Raw genomic sequence first — 17,221 nt, 5'->3', positions numbered from 1 at the left:
ACAGAAAATCAGTGCAGAGAAGTGGCTACTTAGAGCCAGGACACAAGAAAACGTCTGCCTTTAAAGTACTTAGATGGAGTGGGACCTTCATCCTACTGCCAGATTGAAAAACCTCTGCCACCTGACTTCCAACTGTGCCTTGTATTTGATAAAGTTCATAGCACTTAGAGCTTTAATTCTTGTTCAAGTGAGCCCAGGCCTACGCAGCCCAGGAACTGAGCCAGTGGCACGTATTCAGGAGGAGAGGTAAGGGACACTCTTTCCCTTCCCAGGGCTCTCTTTGAACCCTACAGGGTGAAGGCAGAAATTAACCTGCTGGGACTTCAGCTGTAGCCTAGTAGCATGATATCTCCCATGGTAGTCAAAAGAAGCAGCAACAATGTGTCTCATCATCCTGAGGGAAGACCCTGAATGTCATACCATCTTCTAAAGAAGGGTACCTTCAGGTTAATCAGACCTGTAGCAACTGCTTTGACTGAAGGACTTCCCTGAAACTTTAGGTCAGATGTCTGAGCTCCAGACAAATGTACAGTTTCAAGCAAGTTTTCTGACAGGATGACAATTTCCAGGCATTCTGCAATGAGGGAACATGCTGCTATATTGACTGTTTTCCTCACACACCTTAATCTGTGTCTGTAAAACTCATTATGATGGACCAGAGAAGAATCTTTGCTCCATGTAACCCTCTGTGGATCAGAATGACCACAACCACCTGCCACTCAGTCTTCATGTCCCACCTCCATGACACTCAGACAAAATTATTCCTCTTTGTGAATGCTTTCACAGTGCAAAGTATCTGGAAAGCTGCAAATTCAGCCAGGCTGAGTGGTCTTGCTACAGCATGAAGCTAAAAGTTTGTGCAGCTGGTCACAGAGAGTGGCACAAAGGAAGTTCTGGAGAGGTAAAGCTGTAATACTTGGATAGGGTTATATCTCATACCTGCAGCTTGTGGAAAAGGTTGTGAATCATCCTCAGCAGCAACATCTTGCCATTGTCTTAAAGAGAACTCTGGCACTGTCTGGAGCAGAGACATGAAGCAAGGTGACATGAAATGCTGTCAGGCCCCTCGTGTGCAGCACAGAACCGGTGAACTTGCTTTGCTGGATTTTGCTCCTAGGATCTGGTGTGAAGTTAGATGACACAGAACACCACCTGCAGCCAAAGCTGTCTTTCACATGCTCTACAGCCCTGCAGCCACTCTGCATCCTGGTGGGACAATACTCAGTAACTTTGAGAAACACAACACTATTGGTGGAGTTCTTTTATAGGCTGATTTTGCAAGCTTTTGGCAGCTAGCTCTTACCACTTTGGCCAAAGCCTGTAAACAATTGAGGCAAGACCTATTACTTTTGCAACTGTGTGTGCTTCAAGCTGCTACAAACAGCTGATCTTTTCTTCAGTTCCCATTAGTCTGCCAATTATTACAGACCTGAACTCTAGAGCATGTGGAGGACTCTGGGATTTCTCTTTGCAGTTTGATGTCTCCTGGTATCTGTCCAGGAGTGTGAATCGTGAAGGATAAATTAAAGGCAAGACCAGGAAACATGAAAGAAAAACTATACTCAGACAAAAGTGTCTATACCATCCCAGAAAAAAAAAAAAACCATGAACAAACATCACCTTGCAAATGTTGTGAGATGTTGTGCCTCAGCAGTAAGTGAGGCCCTGATTTAAATATATATGTACTTTATTGCTAGGGATGAAATATGACCCTTTCCAGTGTGGAAAACAGCAGGAGATCACAATGGTCTTAGAAAGAAGGTTGTAAACAAGAGCACCTACTGGGCTCTGTCCTGCATGAATAAAACATTCAGAAACAAAAGGTGCTACTTGTGGCTCCAATGCACAATCCTCTACCAGGGTATGACGCAATGTATTCTAAATTTACTGACTATTTCAAATGCACCAGAAAAACCAAACCCCAGCTGACTGCACTTCCTAGAACAGTTTTCCTAATACAGTTCCTAGAAACCAAAAATTATGAATTTGATACTCCTGTCCTACTCCTCATGTATACATTCTGCCACATCCTTTTTCTCCCATGCAAAACACATGCTGATTTTGCAGAAGGCCTTATATTTTCTAAACCCAGTCCCTCAGCAGAAATGAATACTTTCAGCACTGAATCAGTGCTGTGCTCATGGTCTCTGTCAAAAGCAAGCACCAAGCCGGCAGCATGAAACCTTCTCAACTTCAGATGACTGGAGGAAAAGGAAAAGTCAGAGGCCTTTGTTCTGCCATGAAAGCTAGTCCTTCCAGCTCCTAAAGACTTTGTTCTTTTGCATATGGGACAAATGAACTGAAAAAACTGTCTCTTCATATAGCCCATTCTTCAGGCATATGCCATCTGATTTCACTCAGCTATCCTTGCACTGAACACAATAACCTGTATTTGGCTACAGCATGTCTTCCAGAAAGACTTCCAATTCTAATTTGCAAACACAAATTAAAAATTAGCTGCTTCCAAGGCAAGTTCCATCCCAATGATGAATCACCCTCCTCACTAAAAGCGTATATCTTACATCTCTTCTGAGTTTTAATTGAAATTCTCATGTGAATATTACTTCTGGCTCCAGTAGCATTAAGCCAATGAATCACCATAGCTCTGATCCAGGGTGACAGCTCCTACACACAACAAGGAAATCCATAGCCTTATGGAATGCAGAAAGCTAAATGGACAAATGCTTCTTATACATCAAATCTAGTGGCACATAAATTCTTGCATGCTGCACTGAGCTATCAGCATTCTGGGGACAGACAAGCATAAATTAGAATATTTTTTTAATCTAGTATCATGATCAAATATTCAGGAAGGCAAATGCTAGTAGAGTTCAAGTTGAAATAGAGAATTTCCTGCAAGAGCTTGAAATCAGCAGACTATAGGAAAAGAGACCAAGACCATATCACACAGTCTGAGTTTCAGGCTGATGCTGTGAGGACAGAATAATCTAATCAGATGTCTTTTCATCTCAGATGGTTTGAAAACTGTATTGGAAACTACCCAACCCTTTCACAGAATACTTGACTTGAGCACTGAGTTCATCTTTCTCATGTGACCACCATTTATCGATAATAAAACATCTAGACTGGTTTCTAGGTTAGTGGAGTAAAAAAATTGTCAAAAACACATTTTTGACACAAAGCATTGACCCATAAGGGCTCTGCTTTCTTCACTTTGAAGTCACCTGCCTAGCTCAGCTTGAAGAAAATCAGGGTTCCTGTGGTTTCCAGGAGTGTAAATTTAGACACCTGCTGAATTCCACAGAAAATAACCACAAGCAAAATTGATGCCTGTAACCTCTCTAAACATTGAGCGTGGGATTGTAATTAAAATCCTTCCTTACAAGAAAATCTTGTATTGCTCCAGCAAAGGCACACCTTCCCTTTTCTTTGTTTCAGGTTGATTTGAATGCTCTAAAATGTTCTTGCATAATCATTTTGTTCAGTGAGGTCCCACATTTTTGGAACAGTTCACATTTAAGTATCTGCTTAAGCCTCACTGAAACCAAATTGCAGTAAAGTAATACTGTGAAAAACAGGACTGCATTGCACCAACTGTAAGCAGTGTTGTTAAAAGAAAATACGAATATTAGTAAAGCAATAAGCTCAGGCACCTTCATTACTGAGCCTCTTCAGAGCACATACTCAGAGCACAATGCAATCAGCTTATTTCAGAAGGGTTTTACGTGCAATTCTAGCAAGAAACACCAACTCTGTTTACTACAGAACTGAGTTCTTCAGAAATGTGTGTGCATGCTTTGTAATGACTCCCTAATTGGAAGTACTGGTGCAGACATGTCCCAGGAGAAATGTCTGATTAGATACTGTTACTCACAAGTAACTCTGAATGAATTCTAGGTAAATTTATGCTCTAATTATGCACAAATTTGTTCTGTTCCATTTCTGAGAACCAGGTCCACTAAAATAATCCAACACTTCAGCCACGACATGTAGCCACAGCAGTCAGTAATCAGGAATGCATTTCTCTCAAACCAGGTCCAGTCCCTCAGGTGCTGCTTCTCTTTGCAGGGACCATGGAATGAACAGAAAATCTCTGCAGAGGTTGTCAAACTCAAAGAGTGTTTCTGAGTCACTGAAAGAACATAAAATGTTTAAATTTTGCTCCCAGTACTAAGACTGGGGAAGGGACCCACAGGACTGATTTGCAGCAGGGCACCAGGCGGCTCCTGGTCTGCTGGAAAAAGCTTGTGTCCCATCAACCAGTACATGTTATAAACTGAGATTCAAGTCTAGGTGCTTAGGAAAACTCAAGATAACTCTATGCATGGCAACATTTTAGAGGTGCATGTAATAATGAGTCTAGGATGCAGTTTATGTACTGTCACAGAGCTTAGTCATGTATCTGTGCTAGGATTTTTCCCTTGACAACTCCAGGTAGCACCTCGTTACCATCTAACATGCTGTTATTGTTGAAGTATAGAGTGATGAGGCATGAACATCTCCCAACTTAGTGATGATGCAAGAGCTATAAATAAAGCTTTCTTTAGTCCTTTAGCAAATTATTGACAGGTTTACATAAGTAAAAGGAGTGAGAATATAACCATAAATGTCAAAAAGGTTGAATCAGGTCAACAATCTGAAGAAACAAGTCTGTTCACTCCTCTCATGGCAAGAAGGATACAGAGATGCATGTGGTTTAACTGGAGAAAATCTCTTGATGAAGAGGACATTAGAGTAGAGATGAAGGATAAAAGACCTCCATGCCATCCACATCCAGTTGTGCCCGCTCTGCATCAGAGATAAGGGATGTCTATGGGACTGGTTCAAACTCCAAACACTAAATTTGAAATACTTGAAGTTAGCATAGGTGAATGACACCAAGAATATTTCCAGTCATGATGAAAAATCTGAATAATAGATATTTTTATCCTGAATTCCTACCAAACAGGCTTGGCATGCCTCATAGAAAGGAGTTTAGAACAGAAAGAAATTAGGGGGGAAACTGTGAGTGATTTTGGTTCTCAGGAGTAACAAACGAGGTAACGAAAAACTTGGCAACAGCTGATGGAGCATGAGGAAGGAAACTCAGACTGATAGAAACAACAGCCAAGCAGCTGACAGAGCTTCTAAGGGGCTGTTTTTCTCCCCGATGGATTGCTGAGCATGGCTGGTAAAAACTGTTTCCCCATCATGCACTTACGCAGGAGGCCTGGCAAACAGACCGGGCAAGGTCAAACTATTGGAACAGAATGTGAAATCAGACACTAGAAGGAATAACAGCGTGTGGTAAAATAGCAGCCACATTTAGAGCAGATGTATCACGAAAAAGCAGTGTGCAGAAAGACAGAGATTAAGCTAAAGGCAGTGGGGTGCATCAACAAAGGAACTGAGCATAAAAGTGTAAAGGTAGAAACAATGGCATGGGCACAACAGTATCTGCCTCAATCTCACTGGGAAAATAAATGAAAGAGGTTTTACTGGGCTGAGAAACCACTACATGATTTCATTTTGAGGTCTGGCTTTTATAGATACTCAGGCAGTGCTATCAGGAGGAGAGTTTTACTAATAATCATATCATTAATGGATAATTTTGTATCCTACATAAAGGATGTAGAATAAGTGTGATGGGTAATAGAAGGGTAAATTACTTCTAGATGGGATGGGCCACACATTTCTCCACCAAACAGCCAATAGAACCAAGAGACTGTGGGTTATTCTTATTACTCTTGTAATTGCTGAAACCATTATAGAAAATTCAATCATTAAAAATAAAATCCCAAAGAACATGAGTTTATATTAAGTGGAAGAACATGTGAAATTAGGTCTGCAAGTTCTTCACTGAAGACAGAGCATTACTGGAAATGAGGGAAACTAATTCAGCCATCTGATGCTGAAAAGACTGATATAGTGACTAACTGCAAATATTTCTGCTCTTCACTTAGATTTAACTGCTTCTTAGTAGAGAAGGACATAAAAAGATGCTAGAGGTATGGTACAAAAGCTGGAGAAATGGGTAAAATTCTGATCATTATTTGAGGATTTGATTTGAAACTTAAAGAGATGGAGAGCAGTACTGTTAAGAGAGCCAGAGGAATAGGTAGTTTGTTGTGAGGGGAAAAAGGAAAACAATTTGATTTGTGTATCCTTTCAGAGAGAAGAATAAGAAGTATATTAAACCCAGACAAGATGGAGGAAAGATCTGTGTTTAAAAAATAAAAATAAAAAAATACATTTATATAAAAGCATTGGTTATATATATAAAATATCCAGAAGGTCAAAAAATAAAATCAAACAACTGAATGTGCACACATTTAATAATTAATGTGGAAATAGAAAGGTCTCTTGCCTTTGGAAAAGGAAGTTATAGAACAATGAGGTTTTGGTCAAAGCAAGGGCACAAAATGTAATGAAAGCTAAGGCAGAGATAGACCAGTTGTTGCATTATGGCTGCAACAAGAGGAAGGATATTCCTGCTGCCTGCAATACCTCTGTCAGAACTGGTAAGCTGTGCTGCTTATGAAAAACAGGGCAAACTGTTTTGTATCTTCCTGTTGTCTCCTTAGTAAAACAAACAATACAGGAAATAATAACAGAGCAAACTGAAAACAACCTAAGTTCAAAGGAACAATATTCAGCTTGCACTAATGTTCCAATATTGGGCTCCATGATAATGCTTTTGATGCAGTGCAGGATTCTGGCTGTTGGGCTGGAGCTGCTGATAATTGCATGTTGTTGATTTTTATTTTATCATCTTTCTGAGTACCAGAGTTGATTTCCCTCTTTGCTGAAGCACAGAGCTTGGCAAAGTGTCTGGAATGAGGGGGAAGAGCTTGGACTTGATAAAATACCCCTTCCCACTGCTGGTAGTGTCTTCAATAATGAAGAAGTAAGGGTTCAACCCTGTAGAAGGCAACCTGTGCTACTGCCAGCAATGTCAGTGACTTTCACTAGCATCAAAGAATTTGGCTGCAAGGACCCCTGTAGGCTGAGGAATTTAACCTCAGAGTGTATCTAATTGAGCCTCCAGCAACCACCCTGCAGATGTAACCCAACTGGCCTTCTTGTCTACTAGGTGGGATACTGATAACAACACCTCTGTACATTCAAAGTCTTGCTGGGAAGATGGGAGAATATTGGAGCAGCCAGCTGCTGCTGAGCTCTGCTGCAGCTGCTCCCGCTGATCTGAGGGAAGCTCAGGTTTAAGACAAATTGTCCCAAACACAGAACAAAGAAACATGCTGAAATAACATCTAGTAAACAAGAAAAGTAATCTGAAAAAGCATGGAAAAAACTAGCTGTGGCAGAAACTAGGACTAGATAGTGAGCAAAACAATGAAGGAATAGTCTATTGTCATCCCACTCCTCTTTTGAGAGCCTTAAAAATAGCTTTCCCTCAAACAAGGGGAAATCCAGACAAAGTGTAGAGGAACTGAAATAATGATTTATAGTATCCTCAGGGCTGCTAGACTCTACTTTCCTGGAGCCCATCTCCTTCGATATATATTCACAGCCATCAGCTTCACCTACATATGGAAGAGCGTCTGGAAACTGGTCTTTATTTCTTCTTTCCATTGTGTGCGATTTTCTTTCTGCATCCTTTTTGTTTGCCTTTTTGTTTTGTCATCTGTTTAAAAATAATCTGTGTCAGAGGACAAGGAGAGTATCAGAACATGCTCACAGCAGCACCATAAAGAGTCCATGGTTGAAGGAACTTGCCAGCTCCTGGAGTTATTCAAAATTGTTTGCTGTGCCTGACCAACTGCAAATAAGGAGTACATTCACCTCTTACCCTTCCCTGTGAGTTGTGGCATGTACAGCTCCAACTCTGGAGCACGGCATAGCTGCAATTTTTAATTGCTTCCAAACTACATTTAATTATTTAAATCTTCTCTAATTATCAGATTAACTCATTTGTCTTAATACTAGATTATCAGGGTGATTTGTGGCAAAGGATACTTGCTGTGTGCTTCATGAACTAGCAGTTGATTCTCACATGCTCTTGTTGAGTCTTATTTTCACATGCTTTATACATTGCTTGTCTCTGACAACACCATAGAAAATAGCTAGTTTTGTCTCACTGAAACAGGACTATTTAGCATTCAAGCATTATGTTGCCACTTTGAATATTTATGGACTCGGCAGACAAACCCAGACAGTGGAAAGCATTAGCAGAACCTATAAGAAGGATGCCTTAGGCTGGCCACAGCAAGATTTACAAAGTGGGGGGACTCTCCATCTCCTTCATTGACAGTCCTGTGATATTGGCACTGAAATTCATACCTGCTTCACAATTCTCTGAGCTCAAATTTTACCCAAAAATGAGCTAAGGATGGCAGAAAATTGTTTTAAGTAAATTGTCACTGTGTGCTACAGCCCTAATGATCCATGGAAGAGCCCTGAAGTCCTCTTCAGTGACTAGTATGCCAAAATTATGTGGCTAACTATGATATCTGGCACCAGTGAATGACTAATGCTGCTTCCATGGCAGTGAAAAACCAAGAGGTTATTCATTTGGATCATTACTTTTTAAGCTCCAACAGTCCCAAATCAGATAAGTTTTGTTTTTAAGCCAAAAGAGAGGACAGTTCGTGACAGCTGGAACAGCAAGTGGCCAGTGATCAATTATTTTGAAGAGAGATGGCTAATTCTCTCCTGTCACACATGAAAGCTATTTCAAAATCAAACAAAGAGTCTAATTTGGAGAGACTGCACTATCCCCTAAGCTATTGACCACTGAGAAGTTCCTTCTCTATCTCATATGAAGTTCTCCTTGCATTCCATGAGCAATTTCTGTAACAACTTTTGTGAGATTTTGAAACAAACTGTTCCCTTGTACCATGGAGATTCATCTGGCTGCAAACACAAAAAATGTCATTAATTCTACTGAAGAAAATGTAGTGGTGGTCACAGTGAGAGCATCAGTTATAGACAGGCAGAGGAGGGGGTGGAAATAAGACATTCAAATTTTGTTAGTTTTGTGGAAGTAGAGGATTTCAGATTAAGTTTTGTAATATTTGAAGGAGAACTTATAGATCTGTGAAGGTTTCTTTTCTTTTTATTAGGGTAGATCACAGTGCTATTCATATAGCTTAACTGCTGCAGTGGGAGAGCAATCCTAGAGCCACTTGCATTGATTTTTGAGGAATTTTGGCAGTACAGCTCCCCCCACAGATCTTTTCCCCACTTTTACATAGGAAAAAAGAAATTGGCCATATGCTTTACAGTTTCCTCCACCCTGCTACTCTGATCATCAGAAAGGCATCAAAGACACTGCAATTCATTAGAACAACTCTCATCAATAGGAACTGAGCTTTTTGAAGCCTTGGAAGCCAGACCACATTGCTGCCCCATCATTTAGGTTTGCATGAGGAATAGGGTACAAAGATTAGGCCAGAATTTCCTCAGTTCAGAAAGAGCATCCAGACCAAAACTCTGTTCCCATCTACACTGTGCTAGAGGTCCTTGATCACTTTATGCAATATTTATAGTCAATTTAAAAGCACTGATGGCACAGAGATTGCCTTAGAGAGTCTAAGCATCTACACTTGAAAACAGCAAGGAAAAATCAAAGCGTAGCAAGTGCCTCTTGAGCACATACAAGCTTGTTTTTCTACAAAATGCAAGTAGTGAGTCTTGAAGACTTCACCAGAAGAATAAATGGCATATTCTCAAGACAAGTTGTATGCCAATCAAAATGAGAAAAAAACTTTGTGATTCCACCTGAGTAGACATGACAGGCAGAGCTTCACTTCAGATGGTGAAATTCTGGCAACAAAAGAAACTGAAAATGAGGTTTAGCAAGAGACACATCAGACACTTTTATTAACACATTCATCAGGCCTATCTAAAATTGTGCATTTAGTGCATGCACAATTTTACTGCAATCATTCAAAACCCAGAGAAGAACCATCACTTCTCATCCTGCTTCCTCCAACAGATAAATTATAAAGTACTTATATATTTCACCCATAGCTCATTCTGAATGTTTTAAAATAGCATTTACCTAATCCCACACAGGCTGGGGCCTCAGTCCTTGATAAGCTATTCAGAGTTCTGAGTGTTAAAACTAAACAAACTCTCACCCAGACCCTGCTAGACTTGTCGGCTTTCTGGTTTGTTTTTGTGCCCAGGTATAGGCACACAGGGAAATCCAAAGAGTGAAACTGCACTTGGAGAATATTATCTGTTTAAAGAGATTATATACACTCAGAAGCACATAAATCACAATATATTTTTAAAACGTAGGAATTGACAGAAGAAGAAATAATTAACAAAAAATGAGCAACAACCTCCACTCAGGGGAAAATCTGTTTCTGCAAATTAATAGTGTAATGCTTGAAGTAAGAGTTGATCACCAGACAAGTCAGAAGCACCTGCAAGTTCAAGAGAAGATAAGCATTGCTCCAGTGGCTTAAATGCATTGTCTTTGTGCCACAAAGATGCATGAGCAGAGCACAATCCAAAACTATTTGTGAGATAAAGTGCTTTCAAAAGAGAAGGTAACATCTTTCAAGCCCCAAAGTGGTTACTTTCATTAAAGTTACTTCACTGAAAACCATCTCCTCAGCTTGAAGTTTGGTTACCTGAATATAAGTAATAAGAGCTAAGAAAAGAGAGGTCAAGTGTTCATCCTCCTGCTTCAGTCTCTCCTGCTAAACTTTGTCTGGCTGCAGCAGGATTTCAGGGCTGTGTGTGGTACAAAATTGTGCACTTGATGCTTTGGGTTAGAGAGTGAATAAGGTATAAAAAGGCAACTTAGACTGGAAGTCCACTTTTGCTGTGAAAATCTCACATTTCCATGTTCTTTTAAGTTTGATAACAGCAGCAGGCTTTAAAAAAAAACTCCAAGCTCTATACAGCATTTAAATAGCAGATCTAATATAATTATGTGTAAGTTGGAACAATTATCTGAAAATCACGCAGCAAAAAAAGGAGGCAAAGCACTCAGCCATCACAAATGAAAATGCCAGAAGGGACCTTAGACTTCATTATAGACTGATGACCGCCTAAATTATATTGCCAGAGCACACACAAGATCATCACTAACAGTCTAATTCCAGCTTACCTCTGTGGAGACATGAGAAATTCTTCTCTCAGCCCATGCCCAGAAAGCAGATGAAAAGAACATGAAAATTAAAAGATTCAAAGAGATCTGTTGGATCATACTGATACTGCACCAGAACTTGATTAAAGAGGTTAAAGGGACTTCATATATCTCTGGTTGTCTCAGCAGCCACTCTAATAAGAAATGTAATGGATAGATGGAGAGTGTGCAAATAAGGACAATCACTGACCCTTTAACTCTGGGTAAGTCAGTTTTCTCACACATGAACTCTTTTGAGTTGTGAGTGCAGACTGGTACAAGCTTGCTTAGCCAGGATGCAGGTGATGGTGAGGCTGGAGTGTCACGGTGGAAGCAGAGGGGGTGGAAGTGGGAGCTGCTGCTGGAATGTATCTGCAGCACACAGGGGAATGCAGGAGAAGGACTCAGTAGCTAGAACTGGCTCTGTGACAGTGTAAGGCACCAAATCCAAGCTGGTTAGCTCTGCTGTGGTTTGGGGATCAGGTTAATAGAGCAGCACTGAAGTAAAACAGTTACCTGATTTTTTTGTGCAGGAGCAACACTGTGCTGTGCTGTAGTTGTACACAGACCTTCACAGTTTCTTGATGTGTGCCATGTGTACAACAGAGCTGATTTCCTGCTCTGTTTCCTTCTATGAACTGAGACCCAATCTGTTACTTTCAGTATTGACACATAGGTGAAGTAGGGTGGTTGGACCTACAAGCTGCAGCAGTACTGATGGCCTTGGTTGTGGCAGCTTCACCAACAGAACAAGTGGGTTATTGCAAAACTTTAAACTAAACAGGATAGGTTTAAATTTTATACTGGGACAAAATGCTTTACTGTATGGGTGGTGAGACACTGTCATAGGGTGTCCAGAGGAGTTGTAGGTGCCTCAACCCTGCAAATGTTCAAGGCCAGGCTTGATGGAGCTTTAAGCAACCTGGTCTAGTGGAAGGTGTCCTTGCCCATTACAAGGGAGGCAAAAGTAGATGGTCTTTGGTCCCTTGCAACCCAATTCATTATAGGACTCTCTGATTCACTGCACTAGGGAAACATTTAGCCCATACCTCCCCTGGGAGAAGAGAGAAGAGTTATTTTGCCTCTCCTCAAACAAATGGATTGCTTGTGCCTGGTCTCCAGCAGAGAGGGGTTGTGCAGCACTTTTCACAACCATGGTGGTATCTGCTCCAGCTTCATGGGCAATAAACCACTTCAAGGATCTACCAAGAAAGCAGGGAAGAAGCCCAGAGCAATGACATGCAAAGGATGCTGAGAACAGTTTTAAAAAGTCAGGTTCCCCAAGCAGAGAGGACAGAAGGTTCAGACACAAGCCTTCATTCTTGGGGCTGCACATTCCTTTTCTTGGGAAAAGGGAGCACAGCATCACTTCCCAGAGATTATCAGGAGAGAGCTGCACCCTAGTTTGTGACCATGGGGAATAAATAGAGACTCTTCATACTCCCCTTTTTCAGTTTCTATGGGGAAACAATGTAGGCTCAAAAACACTTTAAAAATCGAAATGTCATCTGCCTTGCAAAGGGTAGTGTACATCTCTGCAAACTGCCTCAGTTTTTCCTCAGGGTGGATACGTGGCTAGCTGTTCTTATATCATCAACCAGTCATTAAACTTAGACCACAGAAAATCGAAAAATAATGAAAGCTTTTCTTGTAAATAAATATGTAATTATAAATAATGCTTGAGTTTTTTACATGGAGAGGCTGTTTTAGTTTCTGTCAAAAAAAGGCTCACCTCTTCACCTTAAGGACAGCAATGTGGAGGATGGTATTTCCAAGATGATAAGGATGTACATTTACAAGAAAGATTCTGGCAGATACATTGATATCAGCACAGGATCACACAATAATTGCAGATTTCAGGCATACAAACCCATCACAGCTATCTTTGCGTGAGGCAGGATTCACTAATTAGCTATGTCAATATTAAAGTTGAGTGACTCAGATGGCTGAAAGAGGGTAGATGACAACCAGATGCTGGAGTTGAGACTGAAGAACATTGCAAAAGCCAGGAGCATCTTCACCATCATTCCCATCTTTATAAGGTTTGTAAGGTTTGATCTGGACAACCCTCATGAAATTAAAAAAGGAAATGAAAATTTTCCTGTCATTGCGATTGACTTTGTTTCACATCTTTGCAATTTGAATTTAAGTTTTCTAGCCAGTAACTGTCAAACAACAGAGAATGTCACCGTGATTTATGGACTATTGTGATTTTTTTTCACAGCAGCATTTTCCAAGGGAACTAATTCTACATAAAACACCATTATTTCTTTTCATGTGCCTCCAAAAATTATGAAATAATTTTCATGTACACCCTCACTTCAGAAACATCAGAATGTTCCAGCTCTGTGTCTCTTGAACAAAAAAATTACCATGTTTGGTATGAAAAAATGGATTACAGCAGTTTAATTAAGACAGTTCTGGAAATGTGAACAAATACCAGAGGAAAACATTCATTATTAAATGAAAGACAAATTGCTACATTTTGTTTTGATAGTTTTTATATTTGGGAAGGGAGAACACGTCCTAGACAAATACAGTCTTCTTCCTGCTATTCCTAGAGTGGAGCTGTATTTAAAACTACAGGCAAAATGGATTTTAATCACAATATTGGGCTAAAAAAGTGTAACACAGAGCAGGAGAGAGAGTATATGGTACCTCATTAGAAATGGCCCTCTTCCTTCTGTGTGCAGATCCAGTACTAGGAAGTCTGGCTCTCATTTGCTCTCCAACATCGATGAGGAAGCCAAGCTTATTATTCCCTTATTAGGAAGGGATATTAGTATTATAATTCAAGCTGGTGAAATTCAAATTTCTTATTCTGAGGGGAAGCTCAAGACACTGGCACTTGGTTTCATTGTACATCACAAATGAAAAAAAATACCCTTCATTTTGACTGTTCTTAAATATTTTGCTTTATTTTGTTTCTGTTGCCTCTGAAATAAATGAGAACAATAATAAAGTCATAACTGAAATATTATAACTTTTATCTAACTAATATTTTGATTTTTTTTCGTAAATATTTTGACACATCCATGGCCATGATTCAATTTAGTTTCAGCAAAGGCTTTCAAATGCTCATATTCCAAAAAGCATGTCGAGTGCAATGCACTCCTCCCCAGTCTGTGACTGATCTCGCCGGTTTTTCCTCTCTTTGTTTGCTTGGGTATAGATGCATTACTTTCACGCCTTAAGGCCCTGGGGGTACACAGCTATTACCTGTCACACCCCATTTACCACCCATCTTTGTGGCCATCAGCAGTCCTACCTAAATAAACGACAAAGAAAACAGTAATAGCAAAGTCAAACAAAAAGGAGACCCAGATCTCCAGAAAATGAGTGGAACGGGGAAGAGGGAGAAAGGAAGCAGAGGCTGAGGACAGGAGGCAGTGAAAAATTACCTAGTCCTGGCCTTTTAGGTGGGATATTTTTGCCTTGGGATGAGCTGGGGTGCACCCATTCAGCCAAGGCCCAGAAGTAATAAGGGCTGTTGTACAACTGGATCTTTCATCAGGGGGACAAAGGGGCTTCAAACCTTCAATCTGGAGGCATCAGTTCCAGCTCACCCCAACCTCCCGTACAGGCACTTAACAGTGGTGGGAGGGTGGGCAGCACAAGCTGCCTCTGTGGAGGGAAGGAGACATCACCCCAACACATTTTTTTTAATAATTATTCTAATGAGTAGCATAAGTGGAGAAATAGATCTAGCACTCCACTGGGAGAGAACATATCTGTCCTAACCATCTTCTGCATCACTAATTAATGTGTTCTGAAAACTAATAGGCTGGGAAAATCAAAGCTGGAAGTTGCACTGAAAACAGCTGCTCAGAAGTGACTACGACAAATATTAAAATGAGGAAACCTGTGGAAAAAATTAGAATTATGGGGGAAAATTGTAATAAAACAATAATAGCTTGGATGTATCTAATGACTCTCAACCCAAAGGAACCCACAAGATATTGCAGCATAATAAGGAAACCAATTAAGAGAGGTCAATGTAGTCAGCATTAAAACAGGGCTGCCTCTTGTGTAATTGTCTGGTTGATAACAATCATTAATAGTACAGCAGCAGTAACACAAAATTGCTTGGTTCTGGAAGTATAAAAGAACACCAAAACCATCTAAAGTAAGTTTGATCAGGAGGGTAGTTTGAGTTTATCCCTTCAAATGCTGTGTTGGTAGGAACCAGATTTTCTGAAGTCAGCAACACAGGGATGTCTGTGACTGAACTATTCTCCCTGGCTTCTCATACAGACAACAAATGGCAACAGGTACTTTTAGGACACAATTCATGTGATTGACAGCAGGTATTCATTTTAAAAGGGATTAATCACATCATAAAATTATAATCATATTCTGGCTTTTAAGGGAGTCTTGGCACGTAATTTGAATGTGAACAGCTTTATTGTAATTTTTTTTTATTTCTGTCAGATTAAGACTACCTGATATACATAGATATGAGATGCTGTGTGCAAAACACCTAACTTTGCTGGGTTGATTCTTTATTTTTAAATTTTAGCAAAGAGAAGAAAAACATAGCAAAATTAAAGTGTCTGCAAAATAGCAAAGTGTATGCTTTTCTGGTCACCATTTACACTCACAGTAATGCCCCTATCTTTCTGCACTCTTCATCTTCATATATCTTGCATTGCAACATTCTATCTTCTGTTTTCTCTAGAAGTTCGTGCTTTGAAGCTCTGTAAGTGCCAAATCACCACTTTAAAGGAGAAGGAAGAGTTTGGGATACTTGGAGAAACACCATAGAGGCCACAACCTCCTTTCCTCCCCCACCTCCTACCTCTTATTATTTTTCTTTATTTGGAATTTCAAATTGAGACAGTAATTGCTTGGAGGGCACAAGCAGTAGCAAGATCTGCCAAGGCACAATCTGAAGGGAACGTTCAGGGAAATAAGGAGAAATCTGCTAGGCAAAGTTTCTGAAAGAGGAAATAATTGCAGCAAAAAGGTAAGCTTTTTAGAATAGACCTCAAGGTCTTTCAGGCATCATCTGTGATTTTATTAGACCATGTTTCTGAGCAGGGAAAGCAACATCTAAGCCTTGTTTTGATGCCTTTGCTCTTATTCTTCCAGAAAGTGAGTTTTATGTATAAAAATCAATATTTCTACATATTCTGTGATTATAGTAACTCAGTTAAATACCAAACATTACAATACTAACTCCCCAGAGAGAGCATGAGAAACAATGGCTTTAGCAAATAGCATGATCCTTGAGAACATGGGAAAATTACTAATTTCTTAAAGTTTTTTACTGTTTTAGAGAGTTACTATTTTCTCTGAGCTTTATCTTTTTCAAGAATACTAAAGGAGGTTATAATAATAAGTAAACTATTGTGTTCAACATTTAAAGAGGCAAAAAAATTATTGTCTCCAAGGACCTGATTCTGAAGGTGCAACCAGAACTACTACAGAAAGAGTCTTCTTTCAACAACTACTATGACATTAAATATTCATACTCCTTTACATTTACAAGAAAAGCTCTCATAAAAGATGGGCAATTTCTTATCTAAAAATATAGTATATTAATTGTCTAGGAGACTTGCTGCAAATGGCTGAAGCTCCTTACATATAAAGACAAGATAAAATTGAACCATGTTTTGTGAGGTGAGATACAATGAGAAAGCAGACACAATGCAACATGGAAGTCTGTCAAGAAGCAGTTGTTATGAAGATCCCGAGGATTTTTTAAAATGCATTCAGAGCAGATGGTATGATAGGACCATGTCCTCTGTGCAAGAGAGATCAGAAGCTAGAAAAATGTTGTATTTTCATTTCATTAGATTTGGACCATCTGGCTGTGGTGGGAGATTTTGAACCGAACAAATCCAAGACCTCACAGATCCTTCATGACTCAAAACATCTCAATTGTCGCTGGTTTTTACAATGAATCCATGCAAAAGTCACAAGTTCACCTTTTCCTCATTTTGCCAGTGTATCCTATCTGTGCATATTCCTTTTCTCCTTGATCTTGAAGCTCTGGGCAATGAGGATCACCATTAAACAGCAATTTACTGGTCAGATCTTGCTTACATTTTTAAGTGCTTTTACAAGCTTTCTTACAGCATTTTTTTCATGTCAAAGCCCTTTGGGACCATTGTCATAATCATTTTACAAATGCTCCTACCAATCTCTGACATATATAGAGATTAAGTGACCTGC

This window comes from Agelaius tricolor, unplaced genomic scaffold (assembly GCF_023055355.1).
Source record: "Agelaius tricolor isolate 1412-34295 unplaced genomic scaffold, bAgeTri1.0.p SCAF_26, whole genome shotgun sequence".
Lineage (NCBI taxonomy): Eukaryota > Metazoa > Chordata > Aves > Passeriformes > Icteridae > Agelaius > Agelaius tricolor.
Note: the sequence above shows the minus strand (reverse complement) of the source record.